Source organism: Macaca mulatta, chromosome 2, assembly GCF_049350105.2.
Source record: "Macaca mulatta isolate MMU2019108-1 chromosome 2, T2T-MMU8v2.0, whole genome shotgun sequence".
Classification (NCBI taxonomy): domain Eukaryota; kingdom Metazoa; phylum Chordata; class Mammalia; order Primates; family Cercopithecidae; genus Macaca; species Macaca mulatta.
In genome coordinates, this window is record NC_133407.1 from 30,656,009 (window position 1) to 30,664,894 (window position 8,886).

The following is an 8,886-nucleotide window of genomic DNA, read 5'->3' on the forward strand; positions in this document are numbered from 1 at the left end:
GAGCCAGAAGTGCACAAAATATTGCAAGATGTCATCAATTTAGTTAATTTTATTTTTTAAAAAACTTTAAAAGATAGTCAATTTAATTGTTTAGAATAAATTGAGAGGGGAGTAACACTCAATTTATATTTACTTATGGAAGTATTTTCTATGGCACAGAGGTTTGCTTGTGGCAAACTATTAAAAATTAGAACCAAAAACATATATTTACAAAATAGACAAGTGTTCCAAATACGCTAACTTGTCTGTGATGGCAAGGGGGCTATCCATAGCATGCATGCTATGCTACCTCTCAAGCATTTTTTTAGTATTAATAAACATGGTGGAGCAACTGGCTTGAGCAATTGGAAACAAGATGCAGGACCCCAACGCAGACTCTGAGTGGAATGACATCTTACCCAAAAAGGGTATGTTGCCCCCCAAGGAAAGTCTGAAACAATTGGAAAAGGAGGTGGAAGAGGAGCAGTGCATCCTCTAGCAGTCAGTGGTGACAACATATAAAGATAGGACTTTGAGAGAGCTGGAGGATCGTGAAGATGAGTTTAATGAGAAGGATGAACGTGCTATTGAAAGGTAAAGATGGCAGAGACTGGCTGAGTGGAAAGCATCTAAACTGAAGAATAAATTTGGAGAAGTTTTGGAAATCTCAGGGAAGGATTATATTCAAGAAGTTACCAAAGCTGGTGAGGGCTTGTGGGCCATTTTGTCCCTTTACAAACAAGGAATTCCCCTCAGTGCCCTGATAAACCAGCACCTCAATGGAGTTGCCAGGAAGTTTCCTGATGTCAAATTTATCAAAGCCATTTCAACAACCTGCATATCCAATTATCCTGATAGGAATCTGCCCACGGGATTTGTTTTCCTGGAAGGAGGTATCAAGGCTCGGTTTATAGGTCCTCTGGTGTCTGATGGCATGAACCTGATGAGAGATGAGTTGGAGTGGAAACTGTCTAAATCTGGAGCAATGAAGCTGGACCTGGAGGAAAACCCTAAGAAGCCGATTGAAGACATGTTGCTGTCCTCAGTGCGGCGCTCTGTCCCCATGAGGAGGAACAGCGATTCTGAGGGTGACTGAGGCTGCAGCTGCTATCACATGCTGAACTTTCTTGTAACAAATTGTCTGGATTTTTTAAAAAAGGAAAAAGCAAGAATGACTCCTTCTGGTTTTTAGCTTTTTATAAATTATGTTTCAAATCTTTACATTTTAGAAATAATCTGCTGGAACTGTTACATTTTTTGGAACTCTTTTTTTAATTATAGTATTTCCTCTAAAAAATTAAAAACAGCTATTGGTATGGCAAAAAAAAAAAATACAAAAAAACCTATCCCTTCAAGGTGGAAGTCAATGTTTCAATAGTGAATTAGAAAGAATTGTTATGTGATTTGGATGCAAAAACAAGATAAGTGCAATCATCATCAATTTTTTAAAAATCTCCTATCAATACACTCTAAAATTTTGGAAACAAGATTTTTAAACCAGTTTAAAATTATTTTAAACAAAAAATTTAAATGGAATTTGAACCCATTTTGATAACAATAAAGCAACGATAATATTGCCTAATTGTCTGTGAGAACTACTGATTGACATCAAAGAAGATGGAAATCTACTAGCCAAATTTTAACATAAGCATTTTCAAAATTGGTGAATGGGAATTAGTTAAAACAGCCAGTAAGAAAATTCTTCCATTTGTATTTATATGTCTTTGTGAGACATGTTTTTTAGTTGTGAAAACCATTACAACAAAGTGCTGAAAAACTAAATTGAGAAACACATTTGAATGTATGACAAATTTTTTAACAAAAGTTTGTAAAATAGTGATGCATACTCAAATATAATTATAATTTTAGTGATAGCAAAAACTTTTGTACCATTAATAATTTAAATAAAAATAAAACAATGATTATCATTAGCGCAGCCTTTTTTTGTTTGTTTTTTTGTTTTGTTTTGTTTTGAGAATGAGTGTCACTCTGTCACCAGGCTGGAGTGCAGTGGGACAATCTCGGCTCACTGCAATCTCCACCTCCCGGGTTCAAGCAATTCTCATGCCTCAGCCTCCCAAGTACCTGGGACTACACCCGGCTAATTTTTGTGTTTTCAGGAGAGACGGGGTTTCACCATGTTGGCCAGGATGGTCTCGAGCTCTTGACCTCATGATCCGCCCACCTCGGCCTCCCAAAGTGCTGGGATTACAGGCATAAGCCACCATGCCCTGCCAGCTCAGGCTTTAAGGTTGTAATTGGTATAGGCTTTATGGTATACATAATAGATATTGACGTGGTAGTTTGTCTATAACTTACAAATGAGTAAAAATACATATAGTGAAGATATACAGTCAAAATTCTTTCACTAATGGGACACGCAAACAAAAATTTTGGAACCAGTGCTATTCGTGATGTATTTTGTGAACCCAAAGCATCAGTGTAACATGTGACATTGCTGGAAATGCAAATTCTGAGGCTCCACCCTAGACCTACTGAATCAGAATCTCTGGGAGAGGGGGACAGGAATATGGGTTTTAACAAGATCTCAAAGTGATTATCTAAGGCATGATACAGATCTAATCAAGACACTCCTCTTTAAAAGCTGCCTGCTGTTTATGAAATTGAAGCAGGCTTCTCACCATATCATTTAAAGGCTCTCCAAACATGGCCAAGCCTCCCTTAATGGCCTGTGTCCATGACTCCTCACCATGTTGGAAGCCTCAGGTATTCTTAGGTGCACACTTCTCTTCTCTCCTCTTTTCTTCATCTGGAATTTCTCCCCAGTCCAGTTATGTCTGCTTAACCAAAACCTTTACAATGTTCAATGCCTACCTTAAAAGTTACCTATTCTAAGAAAACTTGCATAATCTTAGTGAAAAAAAAAGACCTACATATTCTTTTCCCCCTATTTCTTTTATAATGCCCATGGCATCTTATTTGTTCATCTCCCCCAGACTGTATTGCATCATGCACTATAACCATTTGCGTACTTATCTAATTCCTTCTAAGGACTGTAGGCTCCTAGAGAGAGACTTGCTTAATCTTTCTTTACACCTTAGCTTAGCACGGGCCTGGAAGGCTCTAATTGCTGGATACAGAATTGAAATAAAATTCCACAACTGAGCTCAGCCCACAATGTCTTCTTCTTTTATCACTCTATTGGGGACACTACCTCATCATGAAGAACCTGAATTTCTCGAGAACTTTCCACATACTTGGGTCACTCACTGGCTATCTCTTCCCCTCAGATTGCATTTCTGAGTTGCACAATCTCTCCTGATCACTTAGTAATGATTGCAATTTAAACACTAGAAAGCAAATGATGATTTAAAAAAAAAAAAAGTTTGCCATGTTTGAGGTCTTACCAGTGCCAGATACTGTACGAAGTGCTTTAGATGGTTGTCTCATTCAGTCCTGACAAAACCTCTATTTGACGGACATATTACCGCTCCCATTTTGCCAGATGAGGAAACTGAGGTGCAGAAAGGGCTACTAGAGTAGTAAGGCCAGGATTGGAATCCAGGCTGGCTGACTACAGAACCTGCAAACTCAACCTCTCCATTACCCTGCTGAGAATAGAAGATGCTACTCCACAGCCATCCTTATATTAAATCCAATCCCTAGCCCTCTTAACCACATGAAAAAGCACATGCATTAGAGTCAATCTTGATGACAATATAAAAACTATGATTTTACTATGTAAATTCAATTTAAATCTAGATCAAAGAAATCTAAATTACTCTTCATTTGGGCTATAATCTTATATTCCAAAGCTTAAATGCTTATAAGAAAGCTTTATCTAATTTAAGATTACTAGCTCAAATATAAGTACAGACTTAATACTACTTTTCCTCTAAAGTAATCAGTACAAAGAGTTCTATTCTTCCCATAGTAAAATATGTCATAGAACTTGAACTACTAGGCAATCACTATCTTTTCTTTATAAGAAAAAAAAGCTTTTGAAATATGTACCATAACCTCTGAAAAATACAATTATCCTCCCAAAGAAATTAGGCATTTTTTTCTGACAAAAACTATGGGCAATTGATCTATAGTTCTTTTCTTCCTCAAAAAATTATTGTATATTGTGTAATGATCATTATAATTAAAAATTAAGATGGCTTGCAATAATTCCACCATTATTTGATTCAAAATCTTTATAAAATATTGGCATTTTCCAACATTTATTTTTCCTGTCTATGTTCCATTTAAGGCCAAATTTTCAAACCCAGCTGCCAAATTACACATATAATTACTGCATTTGCGCACAAAAATGTGATAATTGCTTACACAATTTCAGAGGCCAGCTTGAGGCTCCTTTCCAAATTTGTTTTACATGTACAGTGCGGTGTATGTAGTTTTATATGAAAATTGGAAAAGTAAAATTCATGGTTTGTCTGGGTGATGTGTGAAAATGGATACAAAATAAAGCCTTTCTATAAATGCCTGGGCCTGTCTTCATATTTTCTCCCAATAGACCTTTATAAAAGTCTTATAGAGAAGCTCAAACTTCAGCTAGTGTTGGAGCAATGGCAATGAAAGGGGATGATGCCTGGTATAATGCTTTAAATAGTTCAGATGCCCATTTTGTTGGTCGACATATTGTCATGAGGCATTCTTCTGTCTATAAACTGCTCCCATCAACCTGGGCAAGAAAGATAAAGGTGATATAAGGCCCGCAATCATACAGTCAGCCAAGATGACACCAGCCTCAATAGGGCAGAGTAGTTGAGCACTGGTGGCTGGGGATTTACCCTTCCAACTTTGCCTGACAGTTGATTTTACAGCTTGGCAAGCATGCACTATGGATATAGCTCATAATGGATATTCCTAGTGGAAGCTTTGGTTCAAGAAAAGGCAAAGAAACAAGACCTAGCTAGTCATACAATTAGTGAGATGATCTAAGGTATTTTTGTTTCAAAACAAAATATGTTTTGTTTTGTGGCCAGTTGCACATGAACCACTACCTATCCTCAGAAGATCTACTTTCCAAACTCAAGGATTATGAATCTGATCTCTGACTATTACCAAATATCTGACTACAGAACTGACCAGAAGCAATTAGGTCAGAAGCCTATTAAATACTGAAGGAAGTTCCGTTTGAGAAATCTCCAGCTATTTTCCATAGAGGTTATACTAATCTACATTCCCACCAAGAGTGTAGAAGTATTCCCTTTTCTCAAGTAACTAAAAACAGAACTACCATTTGACTCAGCAACCCCCCTACTGGGCATCTCCCCAAAGGAAGAGAAATTGTTGTATCAAAAAAACACCTTCACTGTTATGTTTATTGTAGCACTATTCACAATAGCAAAGTCATGGAATCAACCTGTGTATCCATCAACAGATGATTGGAATTTAAAAAAAAAAAAAAAAAAAAAAAAAAAAGGTGGTATAGAGCGCGCGCAGTGCGCAGGCGCGGGGCTCTGTCCTTGTCAGTCGGCAACGCCTGCGGGGTGGTGGCTGTGTGACAGCGGCGGTGGCTGGACTCCGGCGGTGAGCGGTCTCAGCACCGAGGTGCACACCGTGCCCTTCTCCCTGGAGTACCGAGTCTTCTTCAAAAATGAGAAAGGACAATATGTATTTCCATTTCATGATATTCCAATTTATGCAGATAAGGATGTGTTCCACATGGTAGTTGGAAGTACCACGCTGGTCTAATGCAAAAATGGAGATTGCTACAAAGCACCCTTTAAACATCATTAAACAAGATGTAAAAAAAGAAAAACTTCGTTATTTTGTGAATCTGTTCCCATATAAAGGATATATCTGGAACTATGGTGCCATCCCTCAGACTTGGGAAGACCCAGGACACAATGATAAACATACTGGCTGTTGTGGTGACAATGACCCAACTGATGTGTGTGAAATTGGAAGCAAAGTATGTGCAAGAGGTGAAATAATTGACACAAAAGCCCTAGGCATATTGGCTATGATTGACAAAAGGGAAACCGACTGGAAAGTCATTGCCACATTAACTGTGGATGATCCTTATGCAGCCAATTATAGTGATATCAATGATGTCAAATGGCTGAAACCTGGCTACTTAGAAGCTACCTTGGACTGGGTTAGAAGGTATAAGGTTCCTGATGGAAAACCAGAAATGAGTTTGCTTTTAAGGCAGCATTTAAAGATAAGGACTTTACAACTGATATTATTAAAAGTACTCATGATCATTGGAAAGCATTAGTGACTAAGAAAATTAATGGAAAAGGAATCAGTTGCATGAATACAACTGTGTCCGAGAGCCCCTTCAAGTGTGATCCTGATGCTGCCAGAGCCATTGTGGATGCTTTACCACCATCCTGTGAATCTGCCTGCACAGTACCAACAGATGTGGATAAGTGGTTCCGTCACCAGAAAAACTAATGAGATTTCTCTGTAATACAAGCTGATATTGCTGCATTGTATTCATCTGGATGGGAAAAGTAGTAGCTTTTCAAAGCTTTAAATTTGTAGAACTCATCTAACTAAAGTAAATTCTGCTGTAACCAATCCAATATACTCAGAATGTTATCCGTTTAAAGCATTTTTCAAATCTCAACTAAGATAAGTTTTAGCACATGCTTAAATATCAAAGCAGTTGTCATTTGGAAGTCATTTGTGAATAGATGTGCAAGGTGAGCACATATGGGATGTATATTTTACCATATGTTAGGAAATAAAATTTTTTGCTGGAATAAAGTGGTATATATACATCATGGAATATTATGCATCCATAAAAAAGAATAAAATAATGTCTTTTGCAGCAACGTGGATGGAGCTGGAGACCATTATCCTAAGTGAAATAACTCAGAAACAGAAAATCAAGTACCACATGTTCTCACTTATAAGTGGAAGGTAAACAAATGGTACACATGGACACAAAGATGGAAATCATAGGCACTGGTGAATCCAAAAGAGGGGAGACTGGGAGGAGGGTGGCGGTAGAAAAATTACCTATTTGGTATAATGTTCACTATTCAGGCAATGGCAACACTAGGAGCCCAAGCCCTACCATATGCAATACGTCCATGTAACAAACATGCACGTGTACCCCCTGAATCTCTAAAAACAAAAAATAATCGAAGGATGTTCTCCTGCCAAAGGCACCCTGAAAGTATCATATTATCCTCCTCAATGGCTAGTTGAAATAATCATAACTAACATTTCCTGAGCACTCAATATATGTTAAATAATGTTCTAAGAATTTTGCATACATTCATTTCCTCTTTGCATGCTTACTAATTTTAAGAGGTAAGTACTATTATTGTCTTCATTTTGCATCTGAGGAGATTGAAGCACAAAGAGTTTAAGAAACTTGTTGAATGTCATACAATTAAAAAGTAGAAAATCCAGTATTAGAACCCAAGTATACAACTAAAAAGTAGCAAATCCAGCAGGGCGCGGTGGCTCGCGCCTGTAATCCCAGCACTTTGGGACGCCAAGGCAGGTGGATCATTTGAGGTCAGGAGTTTGAGACCAGCCTGGCCAATATGGTGAAATCCCGTCTCTACTAAAAATACAAAAATCAGCCAGACATCACTATGTGCCTGTAATCCCAGCTGCTCCGGAGGCTGAGGCAACGCAATCGCAGGAACCTGGGAGGTGGAGGCTACAGTGAACCGAGACTGTGCCAGTGTACTCCAGCCTGGGTGACAGAGTGAGACTCTGTCTCAAAAAAAAAGCAACAAATCCATCGTTAGAACCCAGGCATTCTGACTCCAAAGCCTTTACTCCTAGCCCTAATAACATACTGCCTCACAGACAGAGCCAAGGAAAAGAGTGGACAAAGAATAGCCTCCTAAATAGAAGACCTTGAGCAGCCAGCATGACCATCCAAAGAATTCACTACTGGAATGTAGTCCCCATCCCTTCTGTCCAGCAGGAATTATACTGTCATAGACTAATGGCCACTGTGGGTTGTTTCCCACTCTTCTCTTTTCCAAATGGGATTTTTTTTAATTAAAGTTATCCTGTTCTTTCTTCATCAGTTTATATGGATTGTGTTATAGATGGATAACGTATTATTAACAAAAATCCCTAGACTATGAGAAGTTTCAGCCAGACATGATGAAGAGGATCCCACATCACCCAGAGAATCAAAACTTGGAGCTAACACACTAAACCTTGAGTTGTCTTTGGTAGAAAAACATCGATGTTTCTGAGAGTATGGACGGGAAGAAGGATTTGTGTGGGTACTGGACAGCCAGTACCCAATGGTGAATTGGTAACTTATCCAGCAACCTATTCCCCCTTTCTAAAAATATCTACCTCTTTCTCAGATGGTTCATTAACTTTGGGCAACTGAACCTCATGGCCGGTCCAATAAATGAATGAGTCCTGATTAGTATGTGAATCAGAATAATCTTACCTTATCCTCACATCGACCTTGACATGACAACTGGCTTAAGAATGGTCAGTAGAGGGCGCACCCAAGATAGCCAAATAGGAAAAGCTCCAGACTCCAGCTCCCAGCGTGAGCTACACAGAAGACGGGTGATTTCTGCATTTTCAACTGAGGTACCGGGTTCATCTCCCTGGGGCGTGTCATGTCAGACAGTTGGCGCTGGTCCGCGGGTGCAGCCTGACCAGCGAGAGTTGAAGCAGGGGGAGGCATCGCCTCACCTGGGAAGCGCAAGGGGGAAGGGAATTCCTTTTCCTAGCCAAAGCAAATTGAGACACACAACACCTGCAAAATCGGTAACTCCCACCCTAATACTGCACTTTACCAAGGGTCTTAGCTAATGGCACACCACGAGATTATATCCCACACCTGGCCCAGAGGGTCCCACGCCCATGGAGCCTCCATCATTGCTAGCAACCCAGTCTGAGATCTAACTGCAAGGTGGCAGCAAGGCTGGGGGAGGGGCGCCCGCCATTGCTGAGGCTTAAGTAGGTAAACAAAGCACCCAGGGAAGCTCG

At 39.3% G+C, this 8,886-nt stretch overlaps 2 pseudogenes; both read left to right on the top strand.

Moving 5' to 3' along the window:
• The first annotated feature begins 355 nt into the window (after window positions 1-355).
• On the top strand, window positions 356-1,075 carry LOC696620 (phosducin-like protein 3 pseudogene; annotated as a pseudogene).
• A 1,615-nt stretch (window positions 1,076-2,690) lies between these two features.
• On the top strand, window positions 2,691-6,378 carry LOC696304 (inorganic pyrophosphatase pseudogene; annotated as a pseudogene).
• Window positions 6,379-8,886: the final 2,508 nt, after the last annotated feature.